This window comes from Lissotriton vulgaris, chromosome 9 (genome assembly GCF_964263255.1).
Source record: "Lissotriton vulgaris chromosome 9, aLisVul1.2, whole genome shotgun sequence".
In the NCBI taxonomy this organism is placed as follows: domain Eukaryota; kingdom Metazoa; phylum Chordata; class Amphibia; order Caudata; family Salamandridae; genus Lissotriton; species Lissotriton vulgaris.
The window spans coordinates 1,223,738,772-1,223,756,724 of NC_141697.1; the positions used below are offsets into that span (position 1 = coordinate 1,223,738,772).

Genomic DNA, 17,953 nt, shown 5'->3' on the forward strand with positions numbered 1-17,953 from the left:
GTGAGAAACCGCCTCTTGACAATGTTAGCCTCCTAATTTGTGCTTAAAACATTATGTGGTTTCAATTGAAAGTGCACATGGTCCCTGCCAACAAGGTCACCGGTTGGCACAACTTCAGACCCCATGTAAGCCCATAGTAAATGGTACCCCAGGTACCTAGGGTATTGGGACTGAAGAGGGTCCCCTAGGGACCCCTCATCAAGGCCATGCCTGTATGCCTTGGTGCAGACAAAAACGAGAAAGTCAACATGGCACACTGCATGTGTGCCATGTCAAAACAGCACTGCCTAAGGTATGGGTAAGTTACTGTGAGAAGTTGGCCTGATATATATTGCTCACTATTCTAGTGATCACTTTGTATCATTCCAAACAACCCTTATTGATGATTGGTTGTAAGTCAACCTTATAGACCAGCTATCCTAGTAGCATGGACAAGAGCAGTCTTTAGGCTAAACTCTAGAGGGCGTGTTAAGCCAGCTGTTATACCATCACATATACCCCTTGAACACCAAGTGAAAGGACACCACACAAGTTGTTATGAAAATAAAAGGATATTTATTTATAACAAGTCTACCCTGAACTCTTTATGAGTCAGGGAGCTAAGCACAATACAAAACTCTTAAGAAAATACTTTAAGTTGCACAATTTACACAAATGCCCGAGGGGCACGAAAAACCATATACACTAAAAGTGGAATGCGAAATACTTGCAGGTAAATAACAAGATCCAGAGGCTTTAGGATCGCTAAGACTACACTACTGAACCCTAAGGTTAGGAGCAGGAGGCCTAGGGAGATCGGATGCAGAGTGTGCACTCTCACGCGGGATGCGGGACAAAGTCTATGGAGGCTAGTATTTGTAAAGTTACTGTTTCCGGACGAATCCGACTAGCTAGACTGAAAACGAAAAAGGATCTGGACACTTGGATAGTGAACCTACGTTGGAGCACCGAAATGCTCAGGTTACCTAGCCCAGGGGCTGCGGCTGCACAGGGTTCAAAAGACGTTGGGAATCCTCATTGCAGTCTATGGAGCCTCACAGAAGAAGTTGCTAGCAGGCGACCAGTGATGATGTTCGGAGTGATCCAAGCCTGGATCAATGATGGAGATAACCTGAAAGCAGAGGGGACTCAGTTCTTAATCACTAGCCCGTGATTAGGTGGGCACCAGGATGGCACCGGATGAAGTTACCTCGACCAGGTGAGTGGGTGACGCTGGACTATGCTGTCCCTCGGACCAGGAGGCGTTGTCGGCGACCAGGCTGGAGGTGCGAGCTGTCCCACGAAGGTGTCTGCTGTTGGCGATGCTGGACCCAGGATTGGGGCAATAAACCTTGGCAAAGTCAAGCCCACGCGGTCGAGTCAAGATGGCGTCTGGAGTGGACCAGGAGGGTCCGGGGTGCACCTCTTTTGGAAGGGAGCAAGGGCCAGTCTGGAGCAACCAGACCAGCGGTGTAATCGTCGTGGTTCGTCGTCAGGAGGGCCACTAGCCAGCAGGCAAGTGACTGGACAACGCGGTGAGCAGCAAAGAGCAGAAGGGGCCCACACAGATCTCGTGGATGCTGGGGGGCTGGACTTCGGTGCTGGAGCTGCTCAGGGTTAGGGCTTCTCAAACCCCAAAGCACTCACTCGAGGATCCCTCGGCGGTCGTGCTGGATAAGCGTCGTGCAGGTTTTGAAGATGGCCTGTCCCTCGGGTCTCGTCACACCCACGAATCTCAGCTGGGCTGAGGATGCAGGTAGAGGTCAGAGATGCCAGGGAATCGGGGTCTCGTCGAGCTGGTCAGTCTTGATCCGGAGGATGGACGTGCAGCAAACCGCAAGCGCTTAGATGGTGCCCGCTGGTGCAGGGTGGCTACTCCTTAGCCACAAGGGAGAGTCTTCAGAAAAAGTCAAGAGTCCTTTCGTGGAAAGTAGTCAAGATTCAGAATTATCTAATTTGGGAAGGGGGCCTGCTCCGACCTTTATTCTAAAGAAAGGGGCTGGCACGCGACTAGGTCCTGCCCATGGGTGGGACCAGGAGGGGGTGGTCAAACCCCTCTCCCTTGTCCGGACTTTCCCCAGCTCAGGGGCTGGTGTGCCCCTGGAACTGGTTTAAGCCGGCATATGCACAGTGAGCACCGGGGTGCCACTTGCAGTCACCTTCCTCTCAGCCCTGCCTACCTGGGATACACAAAACCCTGTCTGGGATGGTGCTAGCACCGCCCCTGACAGGAAACCCTTTGTCCAAGCTGTCCTCGCTGGAAGGACTCCCAGCAGCAGGAGGCCAGACTTGTGTCTGTGGTGGCAGCATCCATTTTGTGGAGCGGAGGCTGTGTTAAGCTTTAACCGGGGTTCACAGTTACATACATGTCGTGTCCCTCTAGAAGGGTGGAATGCTAACCCCGTCGCCAGAATTGGCGAGGGGTTAGTATTCCAATTCGTATGACACCTTACTCGACATGTTTTGATAAAGCGATACCAAAGTTGGCAAATAACCGCGAGGATTATAAGGCACTTAAGAGTATATGGTACGCATTATCATGGAACAGCTATTAGGAGTTGGTTCCGCAAGCTGCAAACGGGCTCAGCTCATGCCAGAGCACCATCTCACATAATTCCAAGCACTCTGCCTTCAGGATTGATAAGGCCTGCCAAAGGAGTGACTGATGGGAATACATGTGTCCATTTTAGGGTAAGATATAGGAATACTATATCTAAAGCAAAGGGTGATTACACCACCTTGCCCCAGCTGTCGTGCAGCCAGTTGTGTCAGATTTGGATGGCCAGCCAGGGGTGGCATAATACATGCTGCAGCCCCTGGTAGGCCCTGGGTACATCTATGCCCTGGGTACCTAAGGTACACTGTACAGGGGCTGATAAGGTGACTCAGTATCCAATTAGATATGTACCTAAGGTACATGGAATCCATTTTATAGAGAGAGCAGTAGGCCTGGGGCCCTGAATAGCAGGGTCCCAGGTCAACTAAATCGGAAAACCAGCAAAACACCAGGCAAAAAGTTGGGGGCAACCATAGTCAGATATCCACCTTCCTACAGTTACCCTTCTAGGAGGCCGTACAAGCCCTAAGCCAGGGTGCACTTTATCTCAAGCGTGGGCATATCTGCATGAGTACTTATACAGCTAAAATATTTAAGTCTATCCTTAATATTGTAAGAGACAGGGAAGCCATAGTGTGTGCAAGGGGTGGAAACTTGACAACTCGTGTTCCCCTGCACCATGATGGCTTCACTGAACCCAGGAGGGTGTGGCACCAAACAACTCCTCTGAATAAACCCACACTGATGCCACTGTTGGATTTATTAAAACATGTACTCAGAGGCCACCTTAGCGGCGCCCTCTGAAAACCTACCAACCCTAGTTTGGTCTCTGACTGGCTTAAGGCAGTCAGCCACCACCAGACATTTTTCTGGACCCTGGGTCGAGACCCCTTGCTCTCTGAGACCAGAAACTAAGTCCATCCTGGGGAGAGGTGTCACACCTCCTCTACCAGGCAGGCACAGTGCTTGAGAGGAAAGCTTCAAAGGCCTTGCCGCCTTTATAATGCTATTGCAGCCTCTGCTGCCATCATCAGATGGCAGCCACCACTTTTGGCTGAGGAACCGGAGGGAAAAGCAAGTAAATAGGAGGTGTGCCCCCTTTGCCAACTCTAGCCCTCAGGTGCTGGAGGTGAAGTGAAGCACATTTTTCAGTGCCCACTATCTTCAATATGAAATGCATTACTTACCTGTAACTGCAGTTATCCAGTATTGGTATCCTTCATAGATTCACATGCCTGAATCATTCCCAGTCATCGGGGAGGGAGTCCCCGGTATATAAAAAGAGTAATGTCATAAAGACATATACATAGCAATAGGCCAGAGGCCTCTCATTAGTAACATATCCATGTCCTTTTCTAAAAAGGACCAAACTTTGGCCAAGAGCCAATCAGATATCACCATCCTCTAGAACCTTCCTGGAACGAGCCCTAGTCCCTCAGATTTTCGTAAGCACAGTGCTAAGTAGTAGCTACTGAGAGAGCCAAGGTGAGCCCTTCCAGGGGAGGTGGGTGGGTTGCATGTGAATCTATGAAAAAAAACAATACTGGATAACTGCAGTTACAGGTAAGTAACGCATTTCTTATCCAGTATTATGGGTATCTTTCATAGATTCACATGCCTGAATCAGAGTAGCAAGCAATAACCAGCACATTTTGTATGGTACAACATGTAAAATCACACGAAATAAGAATACCATTTGTGAAATATAACAAGTACCAGAAACAATATAATAGAGAAATGTGCAAGTAGGCAGTAGGACGGTGGGATGAAGAAAGAAGGTTCACCTCTAGTGAAATAGATGACGGAGCACAGCTTGACCCACTGCTGCATCTTTCATAAGTTCAGAATCCAAGCAGTAGTGCCTGGTGAACGTATGTGGTGTCTTCCACATCGCCGCTCTGCATATGTCGATAATGGGCACTCCTACAAAGAGTGCCATTGAAGTGGAGACAGATCTGGTTGAATGAGCTCGAACTTTAGAATGCAGAGGATGACCTGCCTGTTGATGGCAGAAAGTAATGGCTGCAGAGATCCAACTAGAAATGCTCTGCTTAGTCAAAGGAAGACCCTTTCTGGGCCGGCTGAAGGTGACAAAAAATTGGTTGGATTTCCAAAACTGTTCTGTTCGGTGAATGTAGCACTTCAGACAACGCTTGAGGTCTAAAGAGTGGCAAGACCTCTCTGCTGCGGAAAGTGGATTTGGGAAGAAAGTCCGCAAGACTATAGGTTAATTCAGGTGAAAATTAGATGGAACCTTTGGGATAAATTTAGGGTTGGTCCGTAGGATAACTCTGTCCTGTTTGAATTGCAAGAAAGGATCCTGAATAGAGAAGGCTTGCAACTCACTTACATGCCTTGCTGATGTGAGCGCTAGCAAGAGAGTGGTTTTCCAAGACAGGTATTTGATGTCGGCTCTGTGTATTGGCTCAAAGGGATGTTTCATCAGTTGAGCAAGTACAATGTTTAATTGCCAGGTGGGTAGTAAAGCTTGCACCGGAGGGAATGTCCTGAACATGCCTTTTAAAAATTGCTTAACCAGTCTATTGGACCAGAGGGAAGTACCAGATGACGAACGACTGAAGCGAGATATTGCCGCCTGGTGGACCTTAATAGAAGCATGGGCCAATTCCGAGTGCGCCAAATGGAGCAGGTAAGGTAGAATTTGTGCAGGGGTTGATGAAAAGGTGTGTATCTTTTTTGCTTTACACCATACACAAAACCTTTTGCACTTTAGAGAATACGTCTTGTTGGTACTGTCCGCCGGAGCCCGGGTTAAGACTGCCCTGCATTCTTGAGGAATGTCTAGGTGTTGAAACTCTCTGAACTCAGGAGCCAAGCAGACAATCTGAGAGATGCTGGATCCGGATGCTGGACTTGCCCTTGGTTCATTGTTAGGAGAGTCGGGCAAGGCTTGAATAGAATTGGCGGTTCCAGCGACAGGAAATGAAGCTCTGTAAACCAGTGTTTGCGCGGCCACGCTGGTGCTAATAACACCATGCGCGCTAGCGGAATTCCGCTCGCACGCTGGGTTTTGCGAAAACGCACTTTACGTGACGGCTGGGCTCGTCATCAGCGTGCGAGGAGGCTACGCCATGACGAGCGCAGCTCGTCATCAGCGTGGAAGGGGTTAAGATCAGGGTGCAATGCTCTGCCTTCAGTTTCCGGGGGACCCTGGGAATCGGGGGAAATGGAGGAAATGCATACGCTTAGATGTTGCACCATCCGATCGAAAATGCATTCCCCCAGTGATCCCTTCTGGGGATGCCAGCTTGCGTAACGTTGGCATTTTGCGTTGTGCTGGGTCGCAAACCGATCCAGATGAGGCCTGCCCCATCGGGCGAATACAGAGCTGAGAAGTTGATGATCCAGCTCCCACTCGTGGCACACGGAACTTTGCCTGCTCAGAGAGTCCGCCAGGACAATGTCCGTCCCTGGGACGTACTCCGCCCGAAGGGAAATGTTGTGCTGAAGAAGCCATTTCCAAATTTTTTTAGATTCTTGAGACAACAACAGAGTTTTCCCCCTTGTTTGTTCAGATAGTGCAGTGGTGGTGTTGTCTGTTCTCACAAGCACTGGGGAATCTCGGATCCTATGCAGGAACGCTTTTAATGCCAGGTAAACTGCCCTTAACTCTAGGAGGTTTATGTGCAGTTGCTTCTCTGCCAGGGACCACTGCCCGTTGATTCGAAGGCCCTGAAGGAAGGCCCCCCAACCTTCCAAAGATGCATCTGTAGTTAACACATGTGGCGAGATTGGAAGTATGAACGAAAGGCCTCGCCGTCGATTTTGTGGATGAAGCCACCAGCTCAGAGCCTGGACCATGGTAGGAGTTATCCGGATGACGTCGAAGGATCCCCTGCATTGAATCCACTGAGCTGATAGCGCCTCCTGAAGTGGACGCATACGAAGGCGGCAGTGTGGGATCAACAGGATGTTCGAGGACATCATCCCTAACAAGGACTTGTACAGGCGCACGGTGATGAACTTTTTGGATTGAATCCGGGCAGCCAAGGTCCGTAGTTTGACGTGACGTTCCTGTGAAGGGAAAGCCTTTCTCTGAGCAGTATCTAGGACAGCTCTGAGGAAAGTGAGGCACTGGGACAGCTGAAGGACGGATTTTTCCTCGTTGAGAGTAAGGCCCAGACCATTGAAGAGCTGAAGACAGGCGTTGGAGGACTTGGTCACGCCTGCGAGAGTAGGTGCCTTGACGAGCCAGTCGTCTAAGTACGGGAAGACCTGGTGATGTTGTTGACGGAGGTATGCCGCTACTGGAAATAGACATTTGGTAAAAATGCGTGGTGCCGACTTCAGGCCGAAAGGCAATACTCAAAATTGCTAGTGCCTGCCCGCCACCTCGAACCTGAGAAATAGTTTGTGGTTCCTGTGGATTGGTATATGAAAATATGCGTCTTGAAGGTCTAAAGACACCATAAAGTCGTTCGCATGGAGGAGTTGCAGCACCTCCTGGATGGACACCATACGGAATGACTGTTTTTTGAGATATTGGTTGAGGTTTCTCATGTCCAATATAGGTCTCCATTTTTTCTCCTTCTTTCGAATTAGGAAGAATCAGGAGTAGAATCCCTTGCCTTTCTGATTCTGGGGGACTCTTTCTCTACCTCCTTTTTTGAGCATTAGGGAGAGTTCCAATTGCAGCAGTTGCAGATTTTTGTGCCGCATTGGGATTGGCGGCTTTTGAGGAGGACTTTCCACAAACTCTAGAGAGTGCCCGAATTGAACAAGTTGGAGGACCCACCGATCCATTGTAATAGGTCGCCAAATGTGAAGGAAGGATGAAATTCTCCCACCAACTTTGCAAGGTTGGAGAAACTGGAGACCTGTGGCAGAGAGAAGTCATTGCCTTCTGCCTGCGTCCTTCTTACCCCCTCGTCCTCGAAAGGAAGACTTGTTGTAGGACGATTGGTTTTGCTGCTGCTTTTGCTGGTACTGGGGTTTGTATTGTTGGCTTGAACCGTACGTGGATTTGTATACCTGATAGGTGCCTCTAGAGGACTGACCTCTTCCTCTGGAGCCCTGAAAGGAAGGATTCTTCTATTGGAGAGTACCTAGAGCTCTTGCGGTATCAGTATCTTTCTTGATACCCTGTAGCATCTCATTGATGTGTTGTCCAAAAAGAAGCTGACCATCATACGGCATGTCCAATACCTTGGTCTGAATTTCAGGCCGGAAAGATGTTGCCTTAAGCCAACCTTGGTGCCTCAGGACTGCAGCTCCTGCCAGCTGCCGGAACCCTGTGGATGCGATATCCATCGCCACATCAATCATCTCCGAAGCGGAACGCTAGCCTTCAAGGAGAATCTTCTTCGCCTCTTCTTTCTGCTCCTCTTGAAGCGAATCCAAGTATGGAGTGATATCTGCCCACATTGGACGGTTGTACCGTTCCAACAGTGCTAAAGAGTTTGCTGCACGCACCGTTAAAGCGGACATGGACGAAAACCTCTTCCCTATCTTGTCTAGCTTTCGACCCTCCTTATCTGGTGGTGCAGCCAATGCAGCTGAAGGATTTTTTGACCTGCGTTGCACTGCCTGGGTGATCACAGAGTCCGGCTTTGGATGGCCAATAAGGCAAGCTGGGGCTGTGTCCGGTGCTTTATATTTTTTATCCAGTCTGGGTAGCATTGGAGCCAGAGATGAAGGGTTTTGCATTACTTTCTCCCCTTGTTCCCAGATGTAATCAATGATGGGAATGGACCGTACCGCCTTTTGGAATGGCTCTTTAAAACCATAAAGGAAGCAATCCTGTGGTGTTGCCGTTACTTTGAGTTTGATGCGCAACGCCGCTCTCTCTCGGATGTTGTGGAATCCCCCAATGTCTTCCGGGGGTGAATCATCTTGTGCCTGTACAGGGGATGCTGGACCAGGAATCACATACTCATCCCATTCGTCTTGTGGGTCCTGGAGCTCCCCTTCCTCACGATGTTGCTCCTCTTCTTCGTCTTCCTCATCAGAGGATGGGAGAGGACGAGATGGAGCCGGATCTGGTCGAAGGACCAAAGGAGTAGGCCGAGACCTAGGTGGCGGTGTCACAACTGGCGGTGCCACCACTGGCGGAGGCGGAGCAGTGGACAGGAACCTCTGTTTGTAGTCCGCAATGAGAAACTGCAGGTGTGTCACTATAGAAGCTGGGAGACACACCATAGGCTGTTGAGGAGGCAGTGGAGGTTGGAATTCCTCTTGGTACTCCAAATCATCCTGTCCTTGTTCCTCATAATCTGAGCTTTTGTGAAGTTTTACGCGTAGTTCACATGGGCTTGTCGCTTGTTGGAACATAGAGCCCTCATGCGAGTCCTCATTATCCAGAAGATGAGCAGGGGGGAATGGTTGGACCCTGCTTGGAGAGGTCAACTCCGGCGTAAGAGTATGCGTAGTCACCCTGTAGTGCGTATAGGTACACTTCAATGGAGGCGATCCTACCGTCCTCGAACCCCGTCGATGGAGTGGTCGTCGACGGTGGAACGTTGACAAGCAACTCAGACTCCGTCGTCGACGGTGTCTTCTTCGATGACAGTGCCGTGGATGATGGCTGCTTCGTCGATGCTGGTGTCGTCGTAGACTGCTCCGTCGACGCTGGTGTCGTCGTCGACGGCTTCGTCGACGCTGGGGTCGCCGTCGACGGGCCCGTCGACGGTCTCGTCAACGGGCCCGTCGACGGTCTCGTCAACGGGCCCGTCGACGGTCTCGTCAATTCTGGTGTCGACGACGATGACGATGACTTTATGGACGATGAACTTGTCGACGATGGGGCCTTCATCGCAGATGATGAGGCTTTCGTCGAAGTCGATGATTTTGCCGCCGCCGACGGTTTAGACTTCGTCGACGATGAGGCACTCGTCGACGGTGGCGCCGTCGACGACTTTTTAATAATAATCTGAGATGGAACAGACCTACCCGTCGACGACGTGAATGTAGAAGTCGTCAACGTTGATGTTAAAGAGGACGCCACCGACGTGGAGATAGTGGCTGTCGACATTGTCACAGGCAGAGCTGAAGATGTCACCAAAGGTTTCTTGAAGGCAGGATCTTGTGGAGAAACCTTCACAGCAATAGCCTTAGAACGAACCTCTGAAGACTTGGGCGTCTTCTTTTGAGGTGGCTGTACAGATGGTCCTGGGGATGACGTTCTAGGCCTTTTGGGAGAAAAGTGTATACTCCCAATGGAACAGTCACTTTCACCTGAAGAGACTGGTTGATCCTTGTCCTTGAGTTTCTGAAGCCATATCAGCAGTCGGCCCTCTCTATCCTTGAGAGTTTTGGCTGAAAAAGTACGGAAGACTTTACAATCCTTTGCTGAATGGTCAGGGTATAGACAGTAAAGGCAGTCCTCATGCCTGTCATCCACTTGAAGCCTCTTTTTGCCACAAGAGGCACAAGGTCTGAAAAGTCCCTTTTTTGGAGCATCAGCCATGGCTAATCGGAAGATCCCTCACAGAATGATAATTCTGAGACAAATATGTGGAAATAAATCCAGAATACAAAGAGAACTGAGCAGAGCTCAGAGGGGACTCCCTTAGCACGACGTGCGGTAGAAAATCTGAGGGACTAGGGCTCCTTCCAGGAAGGTTCTAGAGGGTGGTGATATCTGATTGGCTCTTGGCCAAAGTTTGGTCCTTTTTACAAAAGGACATGGATATGTTACTAATGAGAGGCCTCTGGCCTATTGCTATGTATATGACTTTATATACCGGGGACTCGCACCCCAACGACGGGGAATGATTCAGGTATGTGAATCTATGAAAGATACCCATAATACTGGATAAGGTGAGACTTATCCAATCGGCTAGAACTATGCCCCCCCCCCCACCCACAGCAGGGTGAAATATTAGAGGGTGTAGACACCAGAGGTAAGGAACCCAATGGAACCCAATGGTCCCCATCGGTTACTCCCCTGTTATGCCTCTAAATGTAGAATATAGGTGGCACCCCCAGACCCTGAAGTTAGATTGCTGGCGACATATGCAGCCTTGACACCAAAGCCCAGGTCCCAAGTAGGATGTTGCTAAAGGCTTCATTGAATGGAAGTAATGGCGTAGAGGCGACAACACCCAACTAAGGCACAATCGTCAAGACATTCGTCTCGACTGCCACTGAGAAAGCATCAGGTCTAGGACTACAGCCGCCCTCCGCACCACAACTGCGAATGAGGCACCCTCCTCTGTAGCCACCGAAAAGGTGGGGGGGACCAGGCCAATGTCTGGGGAGGAGTCCAGTCCACTTCGTCAGCAGCGGCTGCTCCCCCAGCTCCCTGCCTCCAGCCAGTGGTATCGTAGTGCTATCTGTGTAATTGATCATCTGCTAGTATCTTTTGAGAACTGCGCTCGCACTGCATTGTTTGTATCACTTGGAGAGTTGCGCTCGCACTGCATTGCTGATGATATTTCGAATTGTGCTCGCACTGCATTGTGAATATTAATTAGAGAGTTGCGCTCGCACTACATTGAGTGTCTTGAGCTGATCTTGCCGTTTTTACCTCACTCAGAGTTGCACGATTTCCTGCTCAGCCCACGTTGTGCCAATCAAAGTGTGCTGCTGCATACAGTAGCGCCTGGCCTTATCTACGCCTGCGCTTCTGCCCACCCCAACCTCGTCCTCGTTTGTTTTGCTGCCATCTTGTTTGTTTGTGCCTTCAAGCCCGCCCCTCCACCCAGATCCCGCCTCCCAGCTGACCCTCCCTCGCCCCTCCCCTTCCACTACCCACATATGACAGATGCCTTAGCGCGCAGCGTTCACGCGCAGCGGTCGCGCCCCATGCGCGCCGAAGGTGCGCCAAAGGTAAGCCTGTCTACGCCCGTCCGCGCCTGGACCGCGCCCAGCGCCAGACCCCCTGGTCCCCGCCTTACCCTGCCCACTCGCCTCACGTATGACGCCGCAACTCTCCTCGCCCTGAACCCCAGACACACACCACAATGCTACGTAGCTTCCCCGGGACGTACCCACGGCCCCTTCGCCTGTCACTCCTGCAAATTCACCAGCGATAAGACCCATACCACATCCACTATCCCCAAACACAACTCCGACTCTAACCACCTGAAGTGCATCCTGCTGAACACCCGCTCGGTCCACAGACACGCCACTGAACTCTGGGATCTACTCGACACTACATCACCGGATGTCGCCTTCCTTACTGAAACATGGATGAACGCATCATCAACGCCCGACATAGCCATTGCCATCACTGACAATTACAAGATCAGCCGGAAAGACCGCACCGCCCAAACAGGAGGAGGCATCGCTATCGTCCATAAGAACACCAGCAAAATAACGACCAGCTCCGACGATAACCTTACAACCGCCGAACACCTCCACTTCCAGATCCACACCGACCCCAGAACCACACTTAGAGGCACCCTCATCTACAGACCACCAGGAAACCGTAAACAATTCAGCGAAGACATCACTGACTTCATCAGTCCACATGCCCTCGCCTCCGAGAACTACATTCTACTAGGAGACCTCAACTTCCACCTGGAAAAGAAAAATGACAGCAACACCACCACCCTTCTGGACAACCTGACCAATCTCGGCCTCAAACAACTTGTTGACACCCCCACCCATATAGCCGGACATACGCTCGACCCAATCTTCACCTCCAGCAAACACATCTCCTTCGATCACACCACAGCTCTCCACTGGACGGACCACTGTTGTGTTCACTTCAGCTACAAAACAACCTCGACCCATAACCCCCCACAACCTATCCCCCGGAGAAAATGGAACAAAATCACCACCGACCAACTCCTCACATCACTCAACCAGATCCCACCCGCCCTCTCATCGGACCCAAACCAAGCTGCCATCAAATTCAAACAATGGATCACTCACAGCGCTGACGAATTAGCACCCTTGAAAAACCATCACACCAAACAAAACAACAAATAGGCCCCCTGGTTCAACGATGACCTCAAGAAATCCAAGAAGCTTTGCCATACTCTCGAGAAAACATGGAGAAAAAACCCAACCACCGACAACATGTCCACCTTCAAGTCAGCCACCCGCAAACACCACCAGCTGATTCGATCCACCAAGAAATCAGCATTCAAGAATCGACTCAACAACAACGCCCATAACAGCAAGGAACTATTCAACATCGTCAAGGAATTCACCAACCCCACCGCAGCCTCTAACGACATCACTCCCTCCCAAGACCTCTGCGACTCATTATCCTCCTTCTTCTATAACAAAATTGCCGACATACATAACAGCTTCGTAAACAATTCCAACGAACAATCCTCTCCACCGCTCTCAGAACCTAAACCGCCCCCCAACCACCTTAACGCCTGGAACCCAATCACCACTGAAGACACCATCTGCCTAATGAATTCCATCCACTCTGGCTCGCCAACCGACCCATGTCCCCACCACATCTACAACAAAGCAGACTCCATCATCGCACCCCATCTCCGTGACATCATCAACTGCTCCTTCAACTCTGCTACCTTCCCAGAAAGTTGGAAACATGCCGAAGTCAGCGCCCTCCTGAAGAAACCCACAGCAGACCCCTCTGAACTTAAAAACTACCGCCCTATATCCCTCCTCCCATTCGAGGCCAAAGTCATTGAAAAAGCCGTCAATAGCCAACTCGTCACCTTCCTGGAATCCAACAACTCCCTCGATCCATCACAATCAAGCTTTCGAGCCAAACACAGCACCGAAACCGCCCTCATCGCAGCAACAGACGACATCCGAACACTACTGGACAACGGAGAAACAGTGGCCCTCATTCTACTCGACCTCTCCGCCGCCTTCGACACTGTCTGTCACAGCACCCTCATACAACGCCTCAGCAACATTGGCATGAAAGGTAAAGCCTTGGAGTGGATCATCTCGTTCCTTGCTGGAAGAACCCAGAGAGTGCGCCTCCCCCCATTCAAATCAGAAGCCACCAAAGTCATCTGCGGTGTACCACAAGGATCATCACTTAGTCCCACCCTCTTCAACGTATTCATGAGCCCACTCGCCTCCATCACGCGCCAACACAACCTCAACATCATCTCCTACGCTGACGACACCCAGCTGATCCTTTCCCTCACCAAAGACCCCAACACCGCCAAAACCAATCTTCACGAAGGCATGAAAGAAGTAGCCATATGGATGAAAAACAGCCGCCTAAAACTTAACTTAGACAAAACGGAAGTGCTCATCCTAGGATCATCCCCCTCTGCTTGGGACGACTCATGGTGGCCTTCGGACCTGGGCTCCGCACCCATACCCACAGACCACGCTCGCAACCTAGGCTTCATCCTAGACTCCTCCCTCTCGATGACCAGACAAGTCAACGTCGTCTCATCCTCCTGCTTCAACGTACTTCGCATGCTCAAAAAAATCTTCCATTGGATCGCCACCGAGACAAGAAAGACTGTCACCCACGCTCTGGTTACGAGTCGACTAGACTACGGAAACACCCTCTACGCCGGAATTACAGCCAAACTACAGAAAAAACTCCAACGCATCCAAAACGCATCGGCAAGACTCATTATGGACATCCCTCGCCAAGATCACATTACCGGCCACCTGAAATACCTCCACTGGCTTCCCGTCAACAAGAGAATAACATTCTGTCTCCTCACCCACGCACACAAGGCCCTCTACAAACTAGGACCCGACTGCCTCAACACTCGACTATCCTTCTATACACCCAACCACCAACTAAGATCCTCCAATCAAGGCCTCGCCGCAGTCCCGCGTATCCAAAGGTCCACCATGGGAGGCAGATCCTTCTCCTACCTAGCGGCCAAGTCCTGGAACTCACTCCCCACTCACCTCCGCCTCTCACAGAACCACATCTCCTTCAGAAAAGAACTTAAAACCTGGCTATTCGAAAAATAATGAACCCCCTCCCCAAGCGCCTTGAGACCCTCTGGGTGAGTAGCGCGCTATACAAATTCTTGAACTTGAACTTGAACTGGCATCCGCAGGTTCTCATACCAGTTTTTAATGGGTTCTTCTAATGTCTGGTATGCATAAGGTTTAGCAGACCCCTTCCGCTCATCACCCAATCCAGGCTGGTCATATGAATAAGGCACTGGCTACGACATGGGGATCCTGCCCCCCACAGTCGGTGCCGGCACCTGATGACGCCAGTCTAGCTCTGTATTGGAGTTGGGAATGATGGGGGCGTTGCTTTCGTTAGGTGCCCGGGGCAAAGGCAATGGAGCAAGAGCTGGGTATGGTTCAGGTCGCTTTGTCACATCTGTCAGTGACAGGTGCCACATGGTTTAAAACCTTCCTTCCTGCTGGACATCCTGAACACCAGGAGACAAATTCTCAAGAAATCTTCGACATAAGGGCGAAAAAAAGGTCAGTTAAGAAGTGACTAGGGGTATCCCTTCTCCGGATTGGTCATGACTGGCGCAGAAAGAGAAGTACTGACGTCAGCGCACTGAGGTGGTGCTGATATGGGCACCGTGCACATCACTCGCAGCACGGAAGACGCAGAAGTCACCACGTGGTGCAGAATGACGGCACGCAGGGGAACGGTTCAGCAAAAGTTTCTGGATCCAGTCTGGTGCCTAGGGAATATTCTAAGTAAGGAATCTGTGACTAGAATTGTCTATCAAATAACTTTCCTCTCTCTGAAAGAGGCAGAGCTATGTGTTGTGATTAAAACCGCTAGGCCATCATGCTGTGTAGGATCTAACTTAAAATGAAGCAGCAATAGGGACATCTGATTGCCTTCAAACACTTCTGCAAAATGGACATCGGTAGTGCTCGGAGGAAGCAATATAGGAGCTGTACCGGAGTACACTCTCCATTGAGGATCATTGCAGGTAAAGGGAGCTCATACACCAGAACTAGCTGGAGAGGGGACATGCCAAAGAGCTGATATCCATCTGCAGACCCAACATCTTTGTAAGGTATGTGGGGAAAGCGGAATGGCTTGGCATAATATAATTTAGTTAAAAACACTAACTAAACACAGTCAATTAAAAATTGCTGGAAGCATATATGCAACTTTGGTAGGGATTAGGCTATGCGTAGGAACATGTGATGAAACGTATAAAGTCTTAAGTGGTTCATTTATTTGAACATTAGTTCTTATTGAGAGTTTATTTAGTCCCTTTGGCTATTAATTTCTATGGGAGGGTGGTGGAGTACCAGTGGATGGCTGTGTGTGGTACTGGACTTACATCAGGTGTAGGAAGCTGGCGCTGTGTATAGTACGCCACAAACTGTTTATACCGTGCACAGAGTCAAGAGATTCCCCAAAAGTGCTCTATTAGTGGCAGTGCCGGCGAGCAGCCTTCGGCCTAACACAGAGGAGTGCAAGATATTTATTGCACCACATTGACTAATAATGGACCCACTACTCAAAAAGGTGATCCACACCAATTTTAGAAAAATAAGCTTTGGTTGAATTTTATTTCAGACCAAAATCTTCGCAAAAAGGCAAGCACGTTTTTCCGGGGAAATACTTTCAATTTTTTCAAAGTTGACTTGGTGCAATTTTTGAACAGTTCTTGAAGCGAGACACAGGTTAATAGGGCTGGGGCCAAGACAGTAGTTGTTTTCAGGCTTTGTTGCACAACGTCTTCTTTGTCCTTCTTGGGTCGGGAGGGATCTGTGTTCAGTGTTCACCTAAATACTAAATTTAGGGGCGTATTAAGGGAGTGGCAGGCACCTTACCTGGGGTGACTACATCCTCAATTATGCCACCCTCTTGTAGGAGGGGGCATAGTCCTAGCCCTGCTCATAGGGGTCAACCCATCTTCAAAATGTTGGGGACTGAAAGGTGTACTTCACCATGCCTCCTTCACCTTAAGGGTGGAGTTGGCAGAGGTGGGCACGCCACCTATTCCTCCTAGGTTTTCCAGATGGTTTTCCTTTCCAAAATAGGGGTGCAAACCAGGGGATGCCACCTGCTAGCAGCAGAGGCTGGGGGTTGCATTACAAAGGTAGCAAGCCTTTGAAGTTACTCTCTCGAGCAGCATCCCTCCCCCCAAACCTGGGGCTCTCGAGCCAGGGGTCCAGAAACATGTCAGGTGGTGGCAGGTTGCCTAAAGCCAGTCTGGGCCCAAACCATGGTTGGTAGGTTTTCATGGGGCACCTCAGAGGTGCCCTCTGAGTACATGTTTGAATAAATCCCACTCTGGGATAAATGTGAGTTTACTGAGAGGAGTTGTTTGATACCAAACACTCCTGGGTTCAGAGAAGCCATCAGTGTGCCCTGAAACTTGAGTTGTCGAGTTTCCAGCCCATGTACTCTCTGTGGCTTCCCTGGCACTTACAATATCTAAGAATGGACTTAAATATTGTAGGGGCATTTCTGCTCATGCAGATATGCCCAAACCTGTGGAATAGTGCACCCTACCTTAGGGCTGAAGAGGGCATGCTAGAGGGGTGACTAACGTATACTTAGGCAGTGCCAGTTAGCATGGCACACAGGCAGTGTGCCATGTCGACTTAGTTTTGTCTGCACCAGGCCAGACATGCTGCAGTGGGAGTCTGCATGGCGTAGGCGAGGGGTCCCTAGGAGACCCTCTTCAGTCCCAGTGAGCCCTAGGTACCCAGGCACCAATTACTAGGGACTTTCAGGGGACCTCAAGGGCCAATTGTGGAACAGTTTTAGGGAAAGAACACTGGTACTGGGAACCGGGACAACAGGGACCCAGTATTCGCCAGTCAAAAGTTGCATCATAAGCCAGGCAAAACGTGTGTGTGGGGGCGAGGGGGGTGCCGCAGTAAAACCCCATTTTCTCATACCAGGTCTGAGCTGGAGAACATTTACAACTGCTTTGGGTTCTTTTTCTCTACAATAGCTCTACGGGGGGCATGAAGACTACTGGTTAATCTTACACCTAATTTAAATCACAACAGAAATAATTGATACTAGCTGTACCCAGCCACGCTTTGCTGTGGCTCGGTCTGGTTAAATGGAAGAGAAAGAAAAGAGTAAGCGCAGGTTTGTAATATGTTTAATTTCACGATGCTTGTGGGTATACAATATGTTTTTGTGACTATTGTCTGTACGCCTCCCTTGTAGTTGTTGCGCAGAAAGCAAATCCATAGGGTCTGTTTGGCCTTTCGATTACAAACACGTGCGTATTGTACACACACGTATTCGAATCCAACGTAGTGTATATATAAACAAACGCTAATGTTGTAAAGTGAATCAACTCCTCCCCCCTCCCTCCCTCTACCCACTTCCCGGTCTGCCATCCTGACACCAACTGTCCATCCTAATATATGTAGACTATTGTCTCTATGCGTCCACTGTAGTTGTTGCGCAGCAACCCAATCGATAGGGTCTGTTCGGCCTTTCGATTAAAAGCACGTGTGTATTGGACAAGTGCGTATTCGAATCCAATGTTGTGTATAAATAAACACACGCGTTATCAAATCCAACGTTGTGTCAACATTTCAAAGCATAGAAATTTTTATGTGTCTGTTCGGGCTTTCGAT

At 49.9% G+C, this 17,953-nt stretch overlaps 1 protein-coding gene across 10 annotated transcripts in view; it reads right to left on the reverse strand.

Moving 5' to 3' along the window:
- Positions 1-17,953, reverse strand: part of USP19 (ubiquitin specific peptidase 19) — a 471,392-nt gene that overhangs the window by 101,182 nt on the left and 352,257 nt on the right. The window lies entirely within an intron of this gene.